The following is a 15,466-nucleotide window of genomic DNA, read 5'->3' on the forward strand; positions in this document are numbered from 1 at the left end:
TTTCCTAACTGTATTGGCTTACTGAAAAAAATCATGTGTTGGTAATGTAAAAAGACCTACAGGACATGATATTAGCAGGTGGTCTCAAATTAAACTACTAAAGAGGCTCAACACTGTTTAGCTGCCAAAAGCAGTTGGAATTGGGCCTAAACAGTGTGGTAAGTTTTTAGGTGATGGCTATTGTGTCTGTTTGACCTCTTCCAAATGTCTGTACTGGCAATAAATACAAGTTTCCAATTTAAAAAGCTAGAGAATAAAAACAATTTGCCAGTAATGGGAAAAACCTACAGCACCTGGTGTTCCCATGTGGTCTCCCACCCAAGTACTAACCAGGCCCAACACTGCTTAGCTTCCAAGATCAGACGAGATTGGGCGTATCCAATGTGGTTTGGCTGTAGGTGAGATACAGGCACTTTTTTGCCCTCTTATACTTCTATAACCAGGTAAGCTAATAAAAAAGTGTCCTAACTGTTTTGGCTTACTGAAAAAAATCATGTGTTGGTAATGAAAAAAAACCTACAGGACATTTTATAAGCAGATGGTCTCAAATTAAACTACTAAAGAGGCTCAACAATGTTTAGCTGCCAAAAGCAGTTGGAATTGGGCCTAAACAGTGTGGTAAGTTTTTAGGTGATGGCTATTGTGTCTGTTTGACCTCTCCCAAATGTCTGTACTGGCAATAAAAAAAGGTTCCAATTTAAATAGCTAGAGAATAAAAACAATTTGCCAGTAATGGGAAAAACCTACAGCACCTGGTGTTCCCATGTGGTCTCCCACCCAAGTACTAACCAGGCACAACACTGCTTAGCTTCCAAGATCAGACGAGATTGGGCGTATCCAATGTGGTATGGCTGTAGATAAAATACAAACACTTTTTTGCCCTCTTCTACTTCTATAACCAGGTAAGCTAATAAAAAAGTTTCCTAACTGTATTGGCTTACTGAAAAAATCATGTGTTGGTAATGTAAAAAGACCTACAGGACATGATATTAGCAGGTGGTCTCAAATTAAACTACTAAAGAGGCTCAACACTGTTTAGCTGCCAAAAGCAGTTGGAATTGGGCCTAAACAGTGTGGTAAGTTTTTAGGTGATGGCTATTGTGTCTGTTTGACCTCTTCCAAATGTCTGTATTGGCAATAAAAAAAAGTTTCCAATTTAAATAGCTACAGAATAAAAACAATTTGCCAGTAATAAGAAAAAACCTACAGCACCTGGTGTTCCCATGTGGTCTCCCACCCAAGTACTAACCAGGCCCAACACTGCCTAGCTTCCAAGATCAGACGAGATTGGGCGTATCTAATGTGGTATGGCTGTAGGTGAGATACAGGCACTTTTTTGCCCTCTTCTACTTCTATAACCAGGTAAGTTAATAAAAAAGTTTCCTAACTGTATTGGCTTACTGAAAAAAATCATGTGTTGGTAATGTAAAAAGACCTACAGGACATGATATTAGCAGGTGGTCTCAAATTAAACTACTAAAGAGGCTCAACACTGTTTAGCTGCCAAAAGCAGTTGGAATTGGGCCTAAACAGTGTGGTAAGTTTTTAGGTGATGGCTATTGTGTCTGTTTGACCTCTTCCAAATGTCTGTACTGGCAATAAATACAAGTTTCCAATTTAAAAAGCTAGAGAATAAAAACAATTTGCCAGTAATGGGAAAAACCTACAGCACCTGGTGTTCCCATGTGGTCTCCCACCCAAGTACTAACCAGGCCCAACACTGCTTAGCTTCCAAGATCAGACGAGATTGGGCGTATCCAATGTGGTTTGGCTGTAGGTGAGATACAGGCACTTTTTTGCCCTCTTATACTTCTATAACCAGGTAAGCTAATAAAAAAGTGTCCTAACTGTTTTGGCTTACTGAAAAAAATCATGTGTTGGTAATGAAAAAAAACCTACAGGACATTTTATAAGCAGATGGTCTCAAATTAAACTACTAAAGAGGCTCAACAATGTTTAGCTGCCAAAAGCAGTTGGAATTGGGCCTAAACAGTGTGGTAAGTTTTTAGGTGATGGCTATTGTGTCTGTTTGACCTCTCCCAAATGTCTGTACTGGCAATAAAAAAAGGTTCCAATTTAAATAGCTAGAGAATAAAAACAATTTGCCAGTAATGGGAAAAACCTACAGCACCTGGTGTTCCCATGTGGTCTCCCACCCAAGTACTAACCAGGCACAACACTGCTTAGCTTCCAAGATCAGACGAGATTGGGCGTATCCAATGTGGTATGGCTGTAGATAAAATACAAACACTTTTTTGCCCTCTTCTACTTCTATAACCAGGTAAGCTAATAAAAAAGTTTCCTAACTGTATTGGCTTACTGAAAAAATCATGTGTTGGTAATGTAAAAAGACCTACAGGACATGATATTAGCAGGTGGTCTCAAATTAAACTACTAAAGAGGCTCAACACTGTTTAGCTGCCAAAAGCAGTTGGAATTGGGCCTAAACAGTGTGGTAATTTTTTAGGTGATGGCTATTGTGTCTTTTTGACCTCTTCCAAATGTCTGTACTGGCAATAAAGAGAACAAAGTTTCCAATTTAAAAAGCTAGAGAATAAAAACAATTTGGCAGTAATGAGGAAACCCTGCAGCACCTGGTGTTCCCATGTGGTCTCCCACCCAAGTACTAACCAGGCCCAACACTGCTTAGCTTCCAAGATCAGACGAGATTGGGCGTATCCAATGTGGTATGGCTGTAGGTGAAATACAAGCACTTTTTTGCCCTCTTCTACTTCTATAACCAGGTAAGCTAATAAAAAAGTTTCCTAACTGTTTTGGCTTACTGAAAAGAATCATGTGTTGGTAATGTAAAAAGACCTACAGGACATGATATAAGCAGGTGGTCTTAAATTAATCTACTAAAGAGGCTCAACACTGTTTAGCTGCCAAAAGCAGTTGGAATTGGGCCGAAAAAGTGTGGTAAGTCTTTAGGTGATGGCTATTGTGTCTGTTTGACCTCTCCCAAATGTCTGTATCGGCAATAAAAAGAAAAAGTTTCCAATTTAAATAACTAGAGAATAAAAACAATTTGCCAGTAATGGGGAAAAGCCTACAGCACCTGGTGTTCCAATGTGGTCTCCCACCCAAGTACTTACCAGGCCCAACATTGCTTAGCTTCCAAGATCAGACGAGATTGGGCGTATCCAATGTGGTATGGCTGTAGGAGAGATACAGGCACTATTTTGCCCTCTTCTACTTCTATAACCAGGTAAGCTAATAAAAAAGTTTCCTAACTGTATTGGCTTACTGAAAAAAATCATGTGTTGGTAATGTAAAAAGACCTACAGGACATGATATTAGCAGGTGGTCTCAAATAAAACTACTAAAGAGGCTCAACAATGTTTAGCTGCCAAAAGCAGCTGGAATTGGGCCTAAACAGTGTGGTAAGTTTTTAGGTGATGGCTATTGTGTCTGTTTTACCTCTTCCAAATGTCTGTACTGGCAATAAAGAGAAAAAAGTTTCCAATTTAAAAAGCTAGAGAATAAAAACAATTTGCCAGTAATGGGAAAAACCTACAGCACCTGGTGTTCCCATGTGGTCTCCCACCCAAGTACTAACCAGGCCCAACACTGCTTAGCTTCCAAGATCAGACGAGATTGGGCGTATCCAACGTGGTATGGCTGTAGGTGAGATACAGGCACTTTTTTGCCCTCTTCTACTTCTATAACCAGGTAAGCTAATAAAAAAGTTTCCTAACTGTTTTGGCTTACTGAAAAAAATCATGTGTTGGTAATGTAAAAAGACCTACAGGACATGATATAAGCAGGTGGTCTCAAATTAAACTACTAAAGAGGCTCAACACTGTTTAGCTGCCAAAAGCAGTTGGAATTGGGCCTAAACAGTGTGGTAAGTTTTTAGGTGATGGCTATTGTGTCTGTTTGACCTCTTCCAAATGTCTGTACTGGCAATAAAAAAAAGTTTCCAATTTAAATAGCTAGAGAATAAAAACAATTTGCCAGTAATAAGAAAAAACCTACAGCACCTGGTGTTCCCATGTGGTCTCCCACCCAAGTACTAACCAGGCCCAACACTGCTTAGCTTCCAAGATCAGACGAGATTGGGCGTATCTAATGTGGTATGGCTGTAGGTGAGATACCGGCACTATTTTGTCCTCTTCTACTTCTATAACCAGGTAAGCTAATAAAAAAGTTTCCTAACTGTATTGGCTTACTGAAAAAAATCATGTGTTGGTAATGTAAAAAGACCTACAGGACATGATATAAGCAGGTAGTCTCAAATTAAACTACTAAAGAGGCTCAACACTGTTTAGCTGCCAAAAGCAGTTGGAATTGGGCCTAAACAGTGTGGTAAGTTTTTAGGTGATGGCTATTGTGTCTGTTTGACCTCTTTCAAATGTCTGTACTGGCAATAAAGAGAAAAAAGTTTCCAATTTAAAAAGCTAGAGAATAAAAACAATTTGCCAGTAATGGGAAAAAGCCTACAGCACCTGGTGTTCCCATGTGGTCTCCCACCCAAGTACTAACCAAGCCCAACTTTGCTTAGCTTCCAAGATCAGACGAGATTGGGCGTATCCAATGTGGTATGGCTGCAGCTGAGATACAGGCACTATTTTGCCCTCTTCTACTTCTATAACCAGGTAAGCTAATAAAAAAGTTTCCTAACTGTATTGGCTTACTGAAAAAAAATCATGTGTTGGTAATGTAAAAAGACCTACAGGACATGATATTAGCAGGTGGTCTCAAATTAAACTACAAAAGAGGCTCAACAATGTTTAGCTGCCAAAAACAGTTGGAATTGGGCCTAAACAGTGTGGTAAGTTTTTATGTGATGGCTATTGTGTCTGTTTGACCTCTTCCAAATGTCTGTACTGGCAATAAAAGTTTTTTTCCAATTTAAATAGCTAGAAAATAAAAACAATTTGCCAGTAATAAGAAAAAACCTACAGCACCTGGTGTTCCCATGTGGTCTCCCACCCAAGTACTATCCAGGCCCAACACTGCTTAGCTTCCAAGATCAGACGAGATTGGGCGTATCTAATGTGGTATGGCTATAGGCAAGTTACGGGCACTTTTTTGCCCTCTTCTACTTCTATAACCAGGTAAGCTAATAAAAAAGTTTCCTAACTGTATTGGCTTACTGAAAAAAATCATGTGTTGGTAATGTAAAAAGACCTACAGGACATGATATTAGCAGGTGGTCTCAAATTAAACTACTAAAGAGGCTCAACAATGTTTAGCTGCCAGAAGCAGTTGGAATTGGGCCTAAACAGTGTGGTAAGTTTTTAGGTGATGGCTATTGTGTCTGTTTGACCTCTTCCAAATGTCTGTACTGGCAACAAAGAGAAAAAAGTTTCCAATTTAAAAAGCTAGAGAATAAAAACAATTTGCCAGTAATGGGAAAACCCTACAGCACCTGGTGTTCCCATGTGGTCTCCCACCCAAGTACTAACCAGGCCCAACACTGCTTAGCTTCCAATATCAGACGAGATTGGGCGTATCCAATGTGGTATGGCTGTAGGTGAGATACAGGCACTATTTTGCCCTCTTCTACTTCTATAACCAGGTAAGCTAATAAAAAAGTTTCCTAACTGTATTGGCTTACTGAAAAAAAATCATGTGTTGGTAATGTAAAAAGACCTACAGGACATGATATTAGCAGGTGGTCTCAAATAAAACTACTAAAGAGGCTCAACAAGGTTTAGCTGCCAAAAGCAGTTGGAATTGGGCCTAAACAGTGTGGTAAGTTTTTAGGTGATGGCTATTGTGTCTGTTTGACCTCTTCCAAATGTCTGTACTGGCAATAAAGAGAAAAAAGTTTCCAATTTAAAAAGCTAGAGAATAAACACAATTTGCCAGTAATGCGAAAAACCTACAGCACCTGGTGTTCCCATGTGGTCTCCCACCCAAGTACTAAACAGGCCCAACACTGCTTAGCTTCCAAGATCAGACGAGATTGGGCGTATCCAATGTGGTATGGCTGTAGGTGAAACACAGGCACTTTTTTGCCCTCTTCTACTTCTATAACCAGGTAAGCTAATAAAAAAGTTTCCTAACTGTTTTGGCTTACTGAAAAAAATCATGTGTTGGTAATGTAAAAAGACCTACAGGACATGATATAAGCAGCTGGTCTCAAATTAAACTACTAAAGAGGCTCAACACTGTTTAGCTGCCAAAAGCAGTTGGAATTGGGCCTAAACAGTGTGGTAAGTTTTTAGGTGATGGCTATTGTGTCTGTTTGACCTCTTCCAAATGTCTGTACTGGCAATAAAAAAAAGTTTCCAATTTAAATAGCTAGAGAATAAAAACAATTTGCCAGTAATAAGAAAAAACCTACAGCACCTGGTGTTCCCATGTGGTCTCCCACCGAAGTACTAACCAGGCCCAACACTGCTTAGCTTCCAAGATCAGACGAGATTGGGCGTATCTAATGTGGTATGGCTGTAGGTGAAATACAGGCACTATTTTGTCCTCTTCTACTTCTATAACCAGGTAAGCTAATAAAAAAGTTTCCTAACTGTATTGGCTTACTGAAAAAAATCATGTGTTGGTAATGTAAAAAGACCTACAGGACATGATATTAGCAGGTGGTCTCAAATAAAACTACTAAAGAGGCTCAACAAGGTTTAGCTGCCAAAAGCAGTTGGAATTGGGCCTAAACAGTGTGGTAAGTTTTTAGGTGATGGCTATTGTGTCTGTTTGACCTCTTCCAAATGTCTGTACTGGCAATAAAGAGAAAAAAGTTTCCAATTTAAAAAGCTAGAGAATAAACACAATTTGCCAGTAATGCGAAAAACCTACAGCACCTGGTGTTCCCATGTGGTCTCCCACCCAAGTACTAAACAGGCCCAACACTGCTTAGCTTCCAAGATCAGACGAGATTGGGCGTATCAAATGTGGTATGGCTGTAGGTGAAACACAGGCACTTTTTTGCCCTCTTCTACTTCTATAACCAGGTAAGCTAATAAAAAAGTTTCCTAACTGTTTTGGCTTACTGAAAAAAATCATGTGTTGGTAATGTAAAAAGACCTACAGGACATGATATTAGCAGGTGGTCTCAAATTAAACTACTAAAGAGGCTCAACACTGTTTAGCTGCCAAAAGCAGTTGGAATTGGGCCTAAACAGTGTGGTAAGTTTTTAGGTGATGGCTATTGTGTCTGTTTGACCTCTTCCAAATGTCTGTACTGGCAATAAAAAAAAGTTTCCAATTTAAATAGCTAGAGAATAAAAACAATTTGCCAGTAATAAGAAAAAACCTACAGCACCTGGTGTTCCCATGTGGTCTCCCACCGAAGTACTAACCAGGCCCAACACTGCTTAGCTTCCAAGATCAGACGAGATTGGGCGTATCTAATGTGGTATGGCTGTAGGTGAAATACAGGCACTATTTTGTCCTCTTCTACTTCTATAACCAGGTAAGCTAATAAAAAAGTTTCCTAACTGTATTGGCTTACTGAAAAAAATCATGTGTTGGTAATGTAAAAAGACCTACAGGACATGATATTAGCAGGTGGTCTCAAATTAAACTACTAAAGAGGCTCAACAATGTTTAGCTGCCAGAAGCAGTTGGAATTGGGCCTAAACAGTGTGGTAAGTTTTTAGGTGATGGCTATTGTGTCTGTTTGACCTCTTCCAAATGTCTGTACTGGCAACAAAGAGAAAAAAGTTTCCAATTTAAAAAGCTAGAGAATAAAAACAATTTGCCAGTAATGGGAAAACCCTACAGCACCTGGTGTTCCCATGTGGTCTCCCACCCAAGTACTAACCAGGCCCAACACTGCTTAGCTTCCAAGATCAGACGAGATTGGGCGTATCCAATGTGGTATGGCTGTAGGTGAGATACAGGCACTATTTTGCCCTCTTCTACTTCTATAACCAGGTAAGCTAATAAAAAAGTTTCCTAACTGTATTGGCTTACTGAAAAAAAATCATGTGTTGGTAATGTAAAAAGACCTACAGGACATGATATTAGCAGGTGGTCTCAAATAAAACTACTAAAGAGGCTCAACAAGGTTTAGCTGCCAAAAGCAGTTGGAATTGGGCCTAAACAGTGTGGTAAGTTTTTAGGTGATGGCTATTGTGTCTGTTTGACCTCTTCCAAATGTCTGTACTGGCAATAAAGAGAAAAAAGTTTCCAATTTAAAAAGCTAGAGAATAAACACAATTTGCCAGTAATGCGAAAAACCTACAGCACCTGGTGTTCCCATGTGGTCTCCCACCCAAGTACTAAACAGGCCCAACACTGCTTAGCTTCCAAGATCAGACGAGATTGGGCGTATCCAATGTGGTATGGCTGTAGGTGAAACACAGGCACTTTTTTGCCCTCTTCTACTTCTATAACCAGGTAAGCTAATAAAAAAGTTTCCTAACTGTTTTGGCTTACTGAAAAAAATCATGTGTTGGTAATGTAAAAAGACCTACAGGACATGATATAAGCAGCTGGTCTCAAATTAAACTACTAAAGAGGCTCAACACTGTTTAGCTGCCAAAAGCAGTTGGAATTGGGCCTAAACAGTGTGGTAAGTTTTTAGGTGATGGCTATTGTGTCTGTTTGACCTCTTCCAAATGTCTGTACTGGCAATAAAAAAAAGTTTCCAATTTAAATAGCTAGAGAATAAAAACAATTTGCCAGTAATAAGAAAAAACCTACAGCACCTGGTGTTCCCATGTGGTCTCCCACCGAAGTACTAACCAGGCCCAACACTGCTTAGCTTCCAAGATCAGACGAGATTGGGCGTATCTAATGTGGTATGGCTGTAGGTGAAATACAGGCACTATTTTGTCCTCTTCTACTTCTATAACCAGGTAAGCTAATAAAAAAGTTTCCTAACTGTATTGGCTTACTGAAAAAAATCATGTGTTGGTAATGTAAAAAGACCTACAGGACATGATATTAGCAGGTGGTCTCAAATAAAACTACTAAAGAGGCTCAACAAGGTTTAGCTGCCAAAAGCAGTTGGAATTGGGCCTAAACAGTGTGGTAAGTTTTTAGGTGATGGCTATTGTGTCTGTTTGACCTCTTCCAAATGTCTGTACTGGCAATAAAGAGAAAAAAGTTTCCAATTTAAAAAGCTAGAGAATAAACACAATTTGCCAGTAATGCGAAAAACCTACAGCACCTGGTGTTCCCATGTGGTCTCCCACCCAAGTACTAAACAGGCCCAACACTGCTTAGCTTCCAAGATCAGACGAGATTGGGCGTATCAAATGTGGTATGGCTGTAGGTGAAACACAGGCACTTTTTTGCCCTCTTCTACTTCTATAACCAGGTAAGCTAATAAAAAAGTTTCCTAACTGTTTTGGCTTACTGAAAAAAATCATGTGTTGGTAATGTAAAAAGACCTACAGGACATGATATTAGCAGGTGGTCTCAAATTAAACTACTAAAGAGGCTCAACACTGTTTAGCTGCCAAAAGCAGTTGGAATTGGGCCTAAACAGTGTGGTAAGTTTTTAGGTGATGGCTATTGTGTCTGTTTGACCTCTTCCAAATGTCTGTACTGGCAATAAAAAAAAGTTTCCAATTTAAATAGCTAGAGAATAAAAACAATTTGCCAGTAATAAGAAAAAACCTACAGCACCTGGTGTTCCCATGTGGTCTCCCACCGAAGTACTAACCAGGCCCAACACTGCTTAGCTTCCAAGATCAGACGAGATTGGGCGTATCTAATGTGGTATGGCTGTAGGTGAAATACAGGCACTATTTTGTCCTCTTCTACTTCTATAACCAGGTAAGCTAATAAAAAAGTTTCCTAACTGTATTGGCTTACTGAAAAAAATCATGTGTTGGTAATGTAAAAAGACCTACAGGACATGATATTAGCAGGTGGTCTCAAATTAAACTACTAAAGAGGCTCAACAATGTTTAGCTGCCAAAAGCAGTTGGAATTGGGCCTAAACAGTGTGGTAAGTTTTTAGGTGATGGCTATTGTGTCTGTTTGACCTCTTCCAAATGTCTGTACTGGCAATAAAGAGAAAAAAGTTTCCAATTTAAAAAGCTAGAGAATAAAAACAATTTGCCAGTAATGGGAAAAACCTACAGCACCTGGTGTTCCCAAGTGGTCTCCCACCCAAGTACTAACCAGGCCCAACACTGCTTAGCTTCCAAGATCAGACGAGATTGGGCGTATCCAATGTGGTATGGCTGTAGGTGAGATACAGGCACTTTTTTGCCCTCTTCTACTTCTATAACCAGGTAAGCTAATAAAAAAGTTTCCTAACTGTTTTGGCTTACTGAAAAAAATCATGTGTTGGTAATGTAAAAAGACCTACAGGACATGATATAAGCAGGTGGTCTCAAATTAAACTACTAAAGAGGCTCAACACTGTTTAGCTGCCAAAAGCAGTTGGAATTGGGCCTAAACAGTGTGGTAAGTGTTTAGGTGATGGCTATTGTGTCTGTTTGACCTCCTCCAAATGTCTGTACTGGCAATAAAAAAAAGTTTCCAATTTAAATAGCTAGAGAATAAAAACAATTTGCCAGTAATAAGAAAAAACCTACAGCACCTGGTGTTCCCATGTGGTCTCCCACCCAAGTACTAACCAGGCCCAACACTGCTTAGCTTCCAAGATCAGACGAGATTGGGCGCATCTAATGTGGTATGGCTGTAGGTGAGATTCAGGCACTTTTTTGCCCTCTTCTACTTCTATAACCAGGTAAGTTAATAAAAAAGTTTCCTAACTGTATTGGCTTACTGAAAAAAATCATGTGTTGGTAATGTAAAAAGACCTACAGGACATGATATTAGCAGGTGGTCTCAAATTAAACTACTAAAGAGGCTCAACACTGTTTAGCTGCCAAAAGCAGTTGGAATTGGGCCTAAACAGTGTGGTAAGTTTTTAGGTGATGGCTATTGTGTCTGTTTGACCTCTTCCAAATGTCTGTACTGGCAATAACAAAAAGTTTCCAATTTAAATAGCTAGAGAATAAAAACAATTTGCCAGTAATGGAAAAAATTCTACAGCACCAGGTGTTCCCATGTGGTCTCCCACCAAGTACTAACCAGGCCCAACACTGCTTAGCTTCCAAGATCAGACGAGATTGGGCGTATCCAATGTGGTATGGCTGTAGGTGAAATACAAGCACTTTTTTGCCCTCTTCTACTTCTATAACCAGGTAAGCTAATAAAAAAGTGTCCTAACTGTTTTGGCTTACTGAAAAAAATCATGTGTTGGTAATGTAAAAAAACCTACAGGACTTGATATAAGCAGGTGGTCTCAAATTAAACTACTAAAGAGGCTCAACAATGTTTAGCTGCCAAAAGCAGTTGGAATTGGGCCTAAACAGTGTGGTAAGTTTTTAGGTGATGGCTATTGTGTCTGTTTGACCTCTTCTAAATGTCTGTACTGGCAATAAAAAAAAGTTTCCAATTTGAATAGCTAGAGAATATAAACAATTTGCCAGTAATGGAAAAAATCCTACAGCACCAGGTGTTCCCATGTGGTCTCCCACCCAAGTACAAACCAGGCCCAACATTGCTTATCTTCCAAGATCAGACGAGATTGGGCGTATCCAATGTGGTATGGCTGTAGGTGAAATACAAGCACTTTTTTGCCCTCTTCTACTTCTATAACCAGGTAAGCTAATAAAAAAGTTTCCTAACTGTATTGGCTTACTGAAAAAAATCATGTGTTGGTAATGTAAAAAGACCTACAGGACATGATATTAGCAGGTGGTCTCAAATTAAACTACTAAAGAGGATCAACAATGTTTAGCTGCCAGAAGCAGTTGGAATTGGGCCTAAACAGTGTGGTAAGTTTTTAGGTGATGGCTATTGTGTCTGTTTGACCTCTTCCAAATGTCTGTACTGGCAACAAAGAGAAAAAAGTTTCCAATTTAAAAAGCTAGAGAATAAAAACAATTTGCCAGTAATGGGAAAACCCTACAGCACCTGGTGTTCCCATGTGGTCTCCCACCCAAGTACTAACCAGGCCCAACACTGCTTAGCTTCCAAGATCAGACGAGATTGGGCGTATCCAATGTGGTATGGCTGTAGGTGAGATACAGGCACTATTTTGCCCTCTTCTACTTCTATAACCAGGTAAGCTAATAAAAAAGTTTCCTAACTGTATTGGCTTACTGAAAAAAAATCATGTGTTGGTAATGTAAAAAGACCTACAGGACATGATATTAGCAGGTGGTCTCAAATAAAACTACTAAAGAGGCTCAACAAGGTTTAGCTGCCAAAAGCAGTTGGAATTGGGCCTAAACAGTGTGGTAAGTTTTTAGGTGATGGCTATTGTGTCTGTTTGACCTCTTCCAAATGTCTGTACTGGCAATAAAGAGAAAAAAGTTTCCAATTTAAAAAGATAGAGAATAAACACAATTTGCCAGTAATGCGAAAAACCTACAGCACCTGGTGTTCCCATGTGGTCTCCCACCCAAGTACTAAACAGGCCCAACACTGCTTAGCTTCCAAGATCAGACGAGATTGGGCGTATCCAATGTGGTATGGCTGTAGGTGAAACACAGGCACTTTTTTGCCCTCTTCTACTTCTATAACCAGGTAAGCTAATAAAAAAGTTTCCTAACTGTTTTGGCTTACTGAAAAAAATCATGTGTTGGTAATGTAAAAAGACCTACAGGACATGATATAAGCAGCTGGTCTCAAATTAAACTACTAAAGAGGCTCAACACTGTTTAGCTGCCAAAAGCAGTTGGAATTGGGCCTAAACAGTGTGGTAAGTTTTTAGGTGATGGCTATTGTGTCTGTTTGACCTCTTCCAAATGTCTGTACTGGCAATAAAAAAAAGTTTCCAATTTAAATAGCTAGAGAATAAAAACAATTTGCCAGTAATAAGAAAAAACCTACAGCACCTGGTGTTCCCATGTGGTCTCCCACCGAAGTACTAACCAGGCCCAACACTGCTTAGCTTCCAAGATCAGACGAGATTGGGCGTATCTAATGTGGTATGGCTGTAGGTGAAATACAGGCACTATTTTGTCCTCTTCTACTTCTATAACCAGGTAAGCTAATAAAAAAGTTTCCTAACTGTATTGGCTTACTGAAAAAAATCATGTGTTGGTAATGTAAAAAGACCTACAGGACATGATATTAGCAGGTGGTCTCAAATAAAACTACTAAAGAGGCTCAACAAGGTTTAGCTGCCAAAAGCAGTTGGAATTGGGCCTAAACAGTGTGGTAAGTTTTTAGGTGATGGCTATTGTGTCTGTTTGACCTCTTCCAAATGTCTGTACTGGCAATAAAGAGAAAAAAGTTTCCAATTTAAAAAGCTAGAGAATAAACACAATTTGCCAGTAATGCGAAAAACCTACAGCACCTGGTGTTCCCATGTGGTCTCCCACCCAAGTACTAAACAGGCCCAACACTGCTTAGCTTCCAAGATCAGACGAGATTGGGCGTATCAAATGTGGTATGGCTGTAGGTGAAACACAGGCACTTTTTTGCCCTCTTCTACTTCTATAACCAGGTAAGCTAATAAAAAAGTTTCCTAACTGTTTTGGCTTACTGAAAAAAATCATGTGTTGGTAATGTAAAAAGACCTACAGGACATGATATTAGCAGGTGGTCTCAAATTAAACTACTAAAGAGGCTCAACACTGTTTAGCTGCCAAAAGCAGTTGGAATTGGGCCTAAACAGTGTGGTAAGTTTTTAGGTGATGGCTATTGTGTCTGTTTGACCTCTTCCAAATGTCTGTACTGGCAATAAAAAAAAGTTTCCAATTTAAATAGCTAGAGAATAAAAACAATTTGCCAGTAATAAGAAAAAACCTACAGCACCTGGTGTTCCCATGTGGTCTCCCACCGAAGTACTAACCAGGCCCAACACTGCTTAGCTTCCAAGATCAGACGAGATTGGGCGTATCTAATGTGGTATGGCTGTAGGTGAAATACAGGCACTATTTTGTCCTCTTCTACTTCTATAACCAGGTAAGCTAATAAAAAAGTTTCCTAACTGTATTGGCTTACTGAAAAAAATCATGTGTTGGTAATGTAAAAAGACCTACAGGACATGATATTAGCAGGTGGTCTCAAATTAAACTACTAAAGAGGCTCAACAATGTTTAGCTGCCAAAAGCAGTTGGAATTGGGCCTAAACAGTGTGGTAAGTTTTTAGGTGATGGCTATTGTGTCTGTTTGACCTCTTCCAAATGTCTGTACTGGCAATAAAGAGAAAAAAGTTTCCAATTTAAAAAGCTAGAGAATAAAAACAATTTGCCAGTAATGGGAAAACCTACAGCACCTGGTGTTCCCATGTGGTCTCCCACCCAAGTACTAACCAGGCCCAACACTGCTTAGCTTCCAAGATCAGACGAGATTGGGCGTATCCAATGTGGTATGGCTGTAGGTGAGATACAGGCACTTTTTTGCCCTCTTCTACTTCTATAACCAGGTAAGCTAATAAAAAAGTTTCCTAACTGTTTTGGCTTACTGAAAAAAATCATGTGTTGGTAATGTAAAAAGACCTACAGGACATGATATAAGCAGGTGGTCTCAAATTAAACTACTAAAGAGGCTCAACACTGTTTAGCTGCCAAAAGCAGTTGGAATTGGGCCTAAACAGTGTGGTAAGTGTTTAGGTGATGGCTATTGTGTCTGTTTGACCTCCTCCAAATGTCTGTACTGGCAATAAAAAAAAGTTTCCAATTTAAATAGCTAGAGAATAAAAACAATTTGCCAGTAATAAGAAAAAACCTACAGCACCTGGTGTTCCCATGTGGTCTCCCACCCAAGTACTAATCAGGCCCAACACTGCTTAGCTTCCAAGATCAGACGAGATTGGGCGCATCTAATGTGGTATGGCTGTAGGTGAGATACAGGCACTTTTTTGCCCTCTTCTACTTCTATAACCAGGTAAGTTAATAAAAAAGTTTCCTAACTGTATTGGCTTACTGAAAAAAATCATGTGTTGGTAATGTAAAAAGACCTACAGGACATGATATTAGCAGGTGGTCTCAAATTAAACTACTAAAGAGGCTCAACACTGTTTAGCTGCCAAAAGCAGTTGGAATTGGGCCTAAACAGTGTGGTAAGTTTTTAGGTGATGGCTATTGTGTCTGTTTGACCTCTTCCAAATGTCTGTACTGGCAATAACAAAAAGTTTCCAATTTAAATAGCTAGAGAATAAAAACAATTTGCCAGTAATGGAAAAAATTCTACAGCACCAGGTGTTCCCATGTGGTCTCCCACCAAGTACTAACCAAGCACAACACTGCTTAGCTTCCAAGATCAGACGAGATTGGGCGTATCCAATGTGGTATGGCTGTAGATGAAATACAAGCACTTTTTTGCCCTCTTCTACTTCTATAACCAGGTAAGCTAATAAAAAAGTTTCCTAACTGTATTGGCTTACTGAAAAAAATCATGTGTTAGTAATGTAAAAAGACCTACAGGACATGATATTAGCAGGTGGTCTCAAATTAAACTACTAAAGAGGCTAAACACTGTTTAGCTGCCAAAAGCAGTTGGAATTGGGCCTAAACAGTGTGATAAGTTTTTAGGTGATGGCTATTGTGTCTGTTTGACCTCTTCCAAATGTCTGTAC

The 15,466-nt window shown here is 39.4% G+C and overlaps 32 non-coding genes and 1 pseudogene across 32 annotated transcripts; all 33 read right to left on the reverse strand.

The window, feature by feature from the left end:
• Positions 1-281: 281 nt before the first annotated feature.
• On the reverse strand, positions 282-400 carry LOC146031247 (5S ribosomal RNA). Its single transcript, XR_014456718.1, has one exon. It is a non-coding gene; the product is annotated as a 5S ribosomal RNA (ribosomal RNA).
• Positions 401-740: 340 nt separating this feature from the next.
• Positions 741-859, reverse strand: LOC146033435 (5S ribosomal RNA). Its single transcript, XR_014458845.1, has one exon. It is a non-coding gene; the product is annotated as a 5S ribosomal RNA (ribosomal RNA).
• A 341-nt stretch (positions 860-1,200) lies between these two features.
• LOC146034058 (5S ribosomal RNA) lies at positions 1,201-1,319 on the reverse strand. The gene has a single exon (XR_014459465.1). It is a non-coding gene; the product is annotated as a 5S ribosomal RNA (ribosomal RNA).
• Positions 1,320-1,660: 341 nt separating this feature from the next.
• Positions 1,661-1,779, reverse strand: LOC146031248 (5S ribosomal RNA). Its single transcript, XR_014456719.1, has one exon. It is a non-coding gene; the product is annotated as a 5S ribosomal RNA (ribosomal RNA).
• A 340-nt stretch (positions 1,780-2,119) lies between these two features.
• Positions 2,120-2,238, reverse strand: LOC146033436 (5S ribosomal RNA). The gene has a single exon (XR_014458846.1). It is a non-coding gene; the product is annotated as a 5S ribosomal RNA (ribosomal RNA).
• A 344-nt stretch (positions 2,239-2,582) lies between these two features.
• Positions 2,583-2,701, reverse strand: LOC146033306 (5S ribosomal RNA). Its single transcript, XR_014458716.1, has one exon. It is a non-coding gene; the product is annotated as a 5S ribosomal RNA (ribosomal RNA).
• Positions 2,702-3,046: 345 nt separating this feature from the next.
• Positions 3,047-3,165, reverse strand: LOC146032243 (5S ribosomal RNA). Its single transcript, XR_014457687.1, has one exon. It is a non-coding gene; the product is annotated as a 5S ribosomal RNA (ribosomal RNA).
• A 345-nt stretch (positions 3,166-3,510) lies between these two features.
• On the reverse strand, positions 3,511-3,629 carry LOC146030808 (5S ribosomal RNA). Its single transcript, XR_014456292.1, has one exon. It is a non-coding gene; the product is annotated as a 5S ribosomal RNA (ribosomal RNA).
• Positions 3,630-3,971: 342 nt separating this feature from the next.
• Positions 3,972-4,090, reverse strand: LOC146031711 (5S ribosomal RNA). Its single transcript, XR_014457170.1, has one exon. It is a non-coding gene; the product is annotated as a 5S ribosomal RNA (ribosomal RNA).
• A 346-nt stretch (positions 4,091-4,436) lies between these two features.
• On the reverse strand, positions 4,437-4,555 carry LOC146035003 (5S ribosomal RNA). Its single transcript, XR_014460407.1, has one exon. It is a non-coding gene; the product is annotated as a 5S ribosomal RNA (ribosomal RNA).
• A 343-nt stretch (positions 4,556-4,898) lies between these two features.
• Positions 4,899-5,017, reverse strand: LOC146033475 (5S ribosomal RNA). The gene has a single exon (XR_014458883.1). It is a non-coding gene; the product is annotated as a 5S ribosomal RNA (ribosomal RNA).
• A 345-nt stretch (positions 5,018-5,362) lies between these two features.
• On the reverse strand, positions 5,363-5,481 carry LOC146033510 (5S ribosomal RNA). The gene has a single exon (XR_014458918.1). It is a non-coding gene; the product is annotated as a 5S ribosomal RNA (ribosomal RNA).
• A 346-nt stretch (positions 5,482-5,827) lies between these two features.
• Positions 5,828-5,946, reverse strand: LOC146031127 (5S ribosomal RNA). The gene has a single exon (XR_014456601.1). It is a non-coding gene; the product is annotated as a 5S ribosomal RNA (ribosomal RNA).
• Positions 5,947-6,288: 342 nt separating this feature from the next.
• Positions 6,289-6,407, reverse strand: LOC146032212 (5S ribosomal RNA). The gene has a single exon (XR_014457655.1). It is a non-coding gene; the product is annotated as a 5S ribosomal RNA (ribosomal RNA).
• Positions 6,408-6,752: 345 nt separating this feature from the next.
• On the reverse strand, positions 6,753-6,871 carry LOC146032110 (5S ribosomal RNA). The gene has a single exon (XR_014457553.1). It is a non-coding gene; the product is annotated as a 5S ribosomal RNA (ribosomal RNA).
• Positions 6,872-7,213: 342 nt separating this feature from the next.
• LOC146032213 (5S ribosomal RNA) lies at positions 7,214-7,332 on the reverse strand. The gene has a single exon (XR_014457656.1). It is a non-coding gene; the product is annotated as a 5S ribosomal RNA (ribosomal RNA).
• Positions 7,333-7,677: 345 nt separating this feature from the next.
• LOC146031426 (5S ribosomal RNA) lies at positions 7,678-7,796 on the reverse strand. The gene has a single exon (XR_014456893.1). It is a non-coding gene; the product is annotated as a 5S ribosomal RNA (ribosomal RNA).
• A 346-nt stretch (positions 7,797-8,142) lies between these two features.
• Positions 8,143-8,261, reverse strand: LOC146031128 (5S ribosomal RNA). The gene has a single exon (XR_014456602.1). It is a non-coding gene; the product is annotated as a 5S ribosomal RNA (ribosomal RNA).
• Positions 8,262-8,603: 342 nt separating this feature from the next.
• On the reverse strand, positions 8,604-8,722 carry LOC146032214 (5S ribosomal RNA). The gene has a single exon (XR_014457657.1). It is a non-coding gene; the product is annotated as a 5S ribosomal RNA (ribosomal RNA).
• A 345-nt stretch (positions 8,723-9,067) lies between these two features.
• Positions 9,068-9,186, reverse strand: LOC146032111 (5S ribosomal RNA). The gene has a single exon (XR_014457554.1). It is a non-coding gene; the product is annotated as a 5S ribosomal RNA (ribosomal RNA).
• A 342-nt stretch (positions 9,187-9,528) lies between these two features.
• LOC146032215 (5S ribosomal RNA) lies at positions 9,529-9,647 on the reverse strand. Its single transcript, XR_014457658.1, has one exon. It is a non-coding gene; the product is annotated as a 5S ribosomal RNA (ribosomal RNA).
• Positions 9,648-9,992: 345 nt separating this feature from the next.
• LOC146030305 (5S ribosomal RNA) lies at positions 9,993-10,111 on the reverse strand. Its single transcript, XR_014455803.1, has one exon. It is a non-coding gene; the product is annotated as a 5S ribosomal RNA (ribosomal RNA).
• Positions 10,112-10,453: 342 nt separating this feature from the next.
• On the reverse strand, positions 10,454-10,572 carry LOC146031354 (5S ribosomal RNA). Its single transcript, XR_014456822.1, has one exon. It is a non-coding gene; the product is annotated as a 5S ribosomal RNA (ribosomal RNA).
• Positions 10,573-10,914: 342 nt separating this feature from the next.
• Positions 10,915-11,032, reverse strand: LOC146034556 (5S ribosomal RNA). Its single transcript, XR_014459960.1, has one exon. It is a non-coding gene; the product is annotated as a 5S ribosomal RNA (ribosomal RNA).
• A 342-nt stretch (positions 11,033-11,374) lies between these two features.
• Positions 11,375-11,493, reverse strand: LOC146032253 (5S ribosomal RNA). The gene has a single exon (XR_014457697.1). It is a non-coding gene; the product is annotated as a 5S ribosomal RNA (ribosomal RNA).
• A 345-nt stretch (positions 11,494-11,838) lies between these two features.
• Positions 11,839-11,957, reverse strand: LOC146031427 (5S ribosomal RNA). Its single transcript, XR_014456894.1, has one exon. It is a non-coding gene; the product is annotated as a 5S ribosomal RNA (ribosomal RNA).
• A 346-nt stretch (positions 11,958-12,303) lies between these two features.
• On the reverse strand, positions 12,304-12,422 carry LOC146031129 (5S ribosomal RNA). The gene has a single exon (XR_014456603.1). It is a non-coding gene; the product is annotated as a 5S ribosomal RNA (ribosomal RNA).
• A 342-nt stretch (positions 12,423-12,764) lies between these two features.
• Positions 12,765-12,883, reverse strand: LOC146032216 (5S ribosomal RNA). Its single transcript, XR_014457660.1, has one exon. It is a non-coding gene; the product is annotated as a 5S ribosomal RNA (ribosomal RNA).
• Positions 12,884-13,228: 345 nt separating this feature from the next.
• On the reverse strand, positions 13,229-13,347 carry LOC146032112 (5S ribosomal RNA). Its single transcript, XR_014457555.1, has one exon. It is a non-coding gene; the product is annotated as a 5S ribosomal RNA (ribosomal RNA).
• Positions 13,348-13,689: 342 nt separating this feature from the next.
• LOC146032218 (5S ribosomal RNA) lies at positions 13,690-13,808 on the reverse strand. The gene has a single exon (XR_014457662.1). It is a non-coding gene; the product is annotated as a 5S ribosomal RNA (ribosomal RNA).
• A 344-nt stretch (positions 13,809-14,152) lies between these two features.
• Positions 14,153-14,271, reverse strand: LOC146032465 (5S ribosomal RNA). Its single transcript, XR_014457898.1, has one exon. It is a non-coding gene; the product is annotated as a 5S ribosomal RNA (ribosomal RNA).
• A 342-nt stretch (positions 14,272-14,613) lies between these two features.
• On the reverse strand, positions 14,614-14,732 carry LOC146031780 (5S ribosomal RNA). The gene has a single exon (XR_014457236.1). It is a non-coding gene; the product is annotated as a 5S ribosomal RNA (ribosomal RNA).
• A 342-nt stretch (positions 14,733-15,074) lies between these two features.
• LOC146028062 (5S ribosomal RNA) lies at positions 15,075-15,192 on the reverse strand (annotated as a pseudogene).
• Positions 15,193-15,466: the final 274 nt, after the last annotated feature.

Source organism: Crinia signifera, chromosome 8, assembly GCF_055691185.1.
Source record: "Crinia signifera chromosome 8, ASM5569118v1, whole genome shotgun sequence".
Taxonomy (NCBI): domain Eukaryota; kingdom Metazoa; phylum Chordata; class Amphibia; order Anura; family Myobatrachidae; genus Crinia; species Crinia signifera.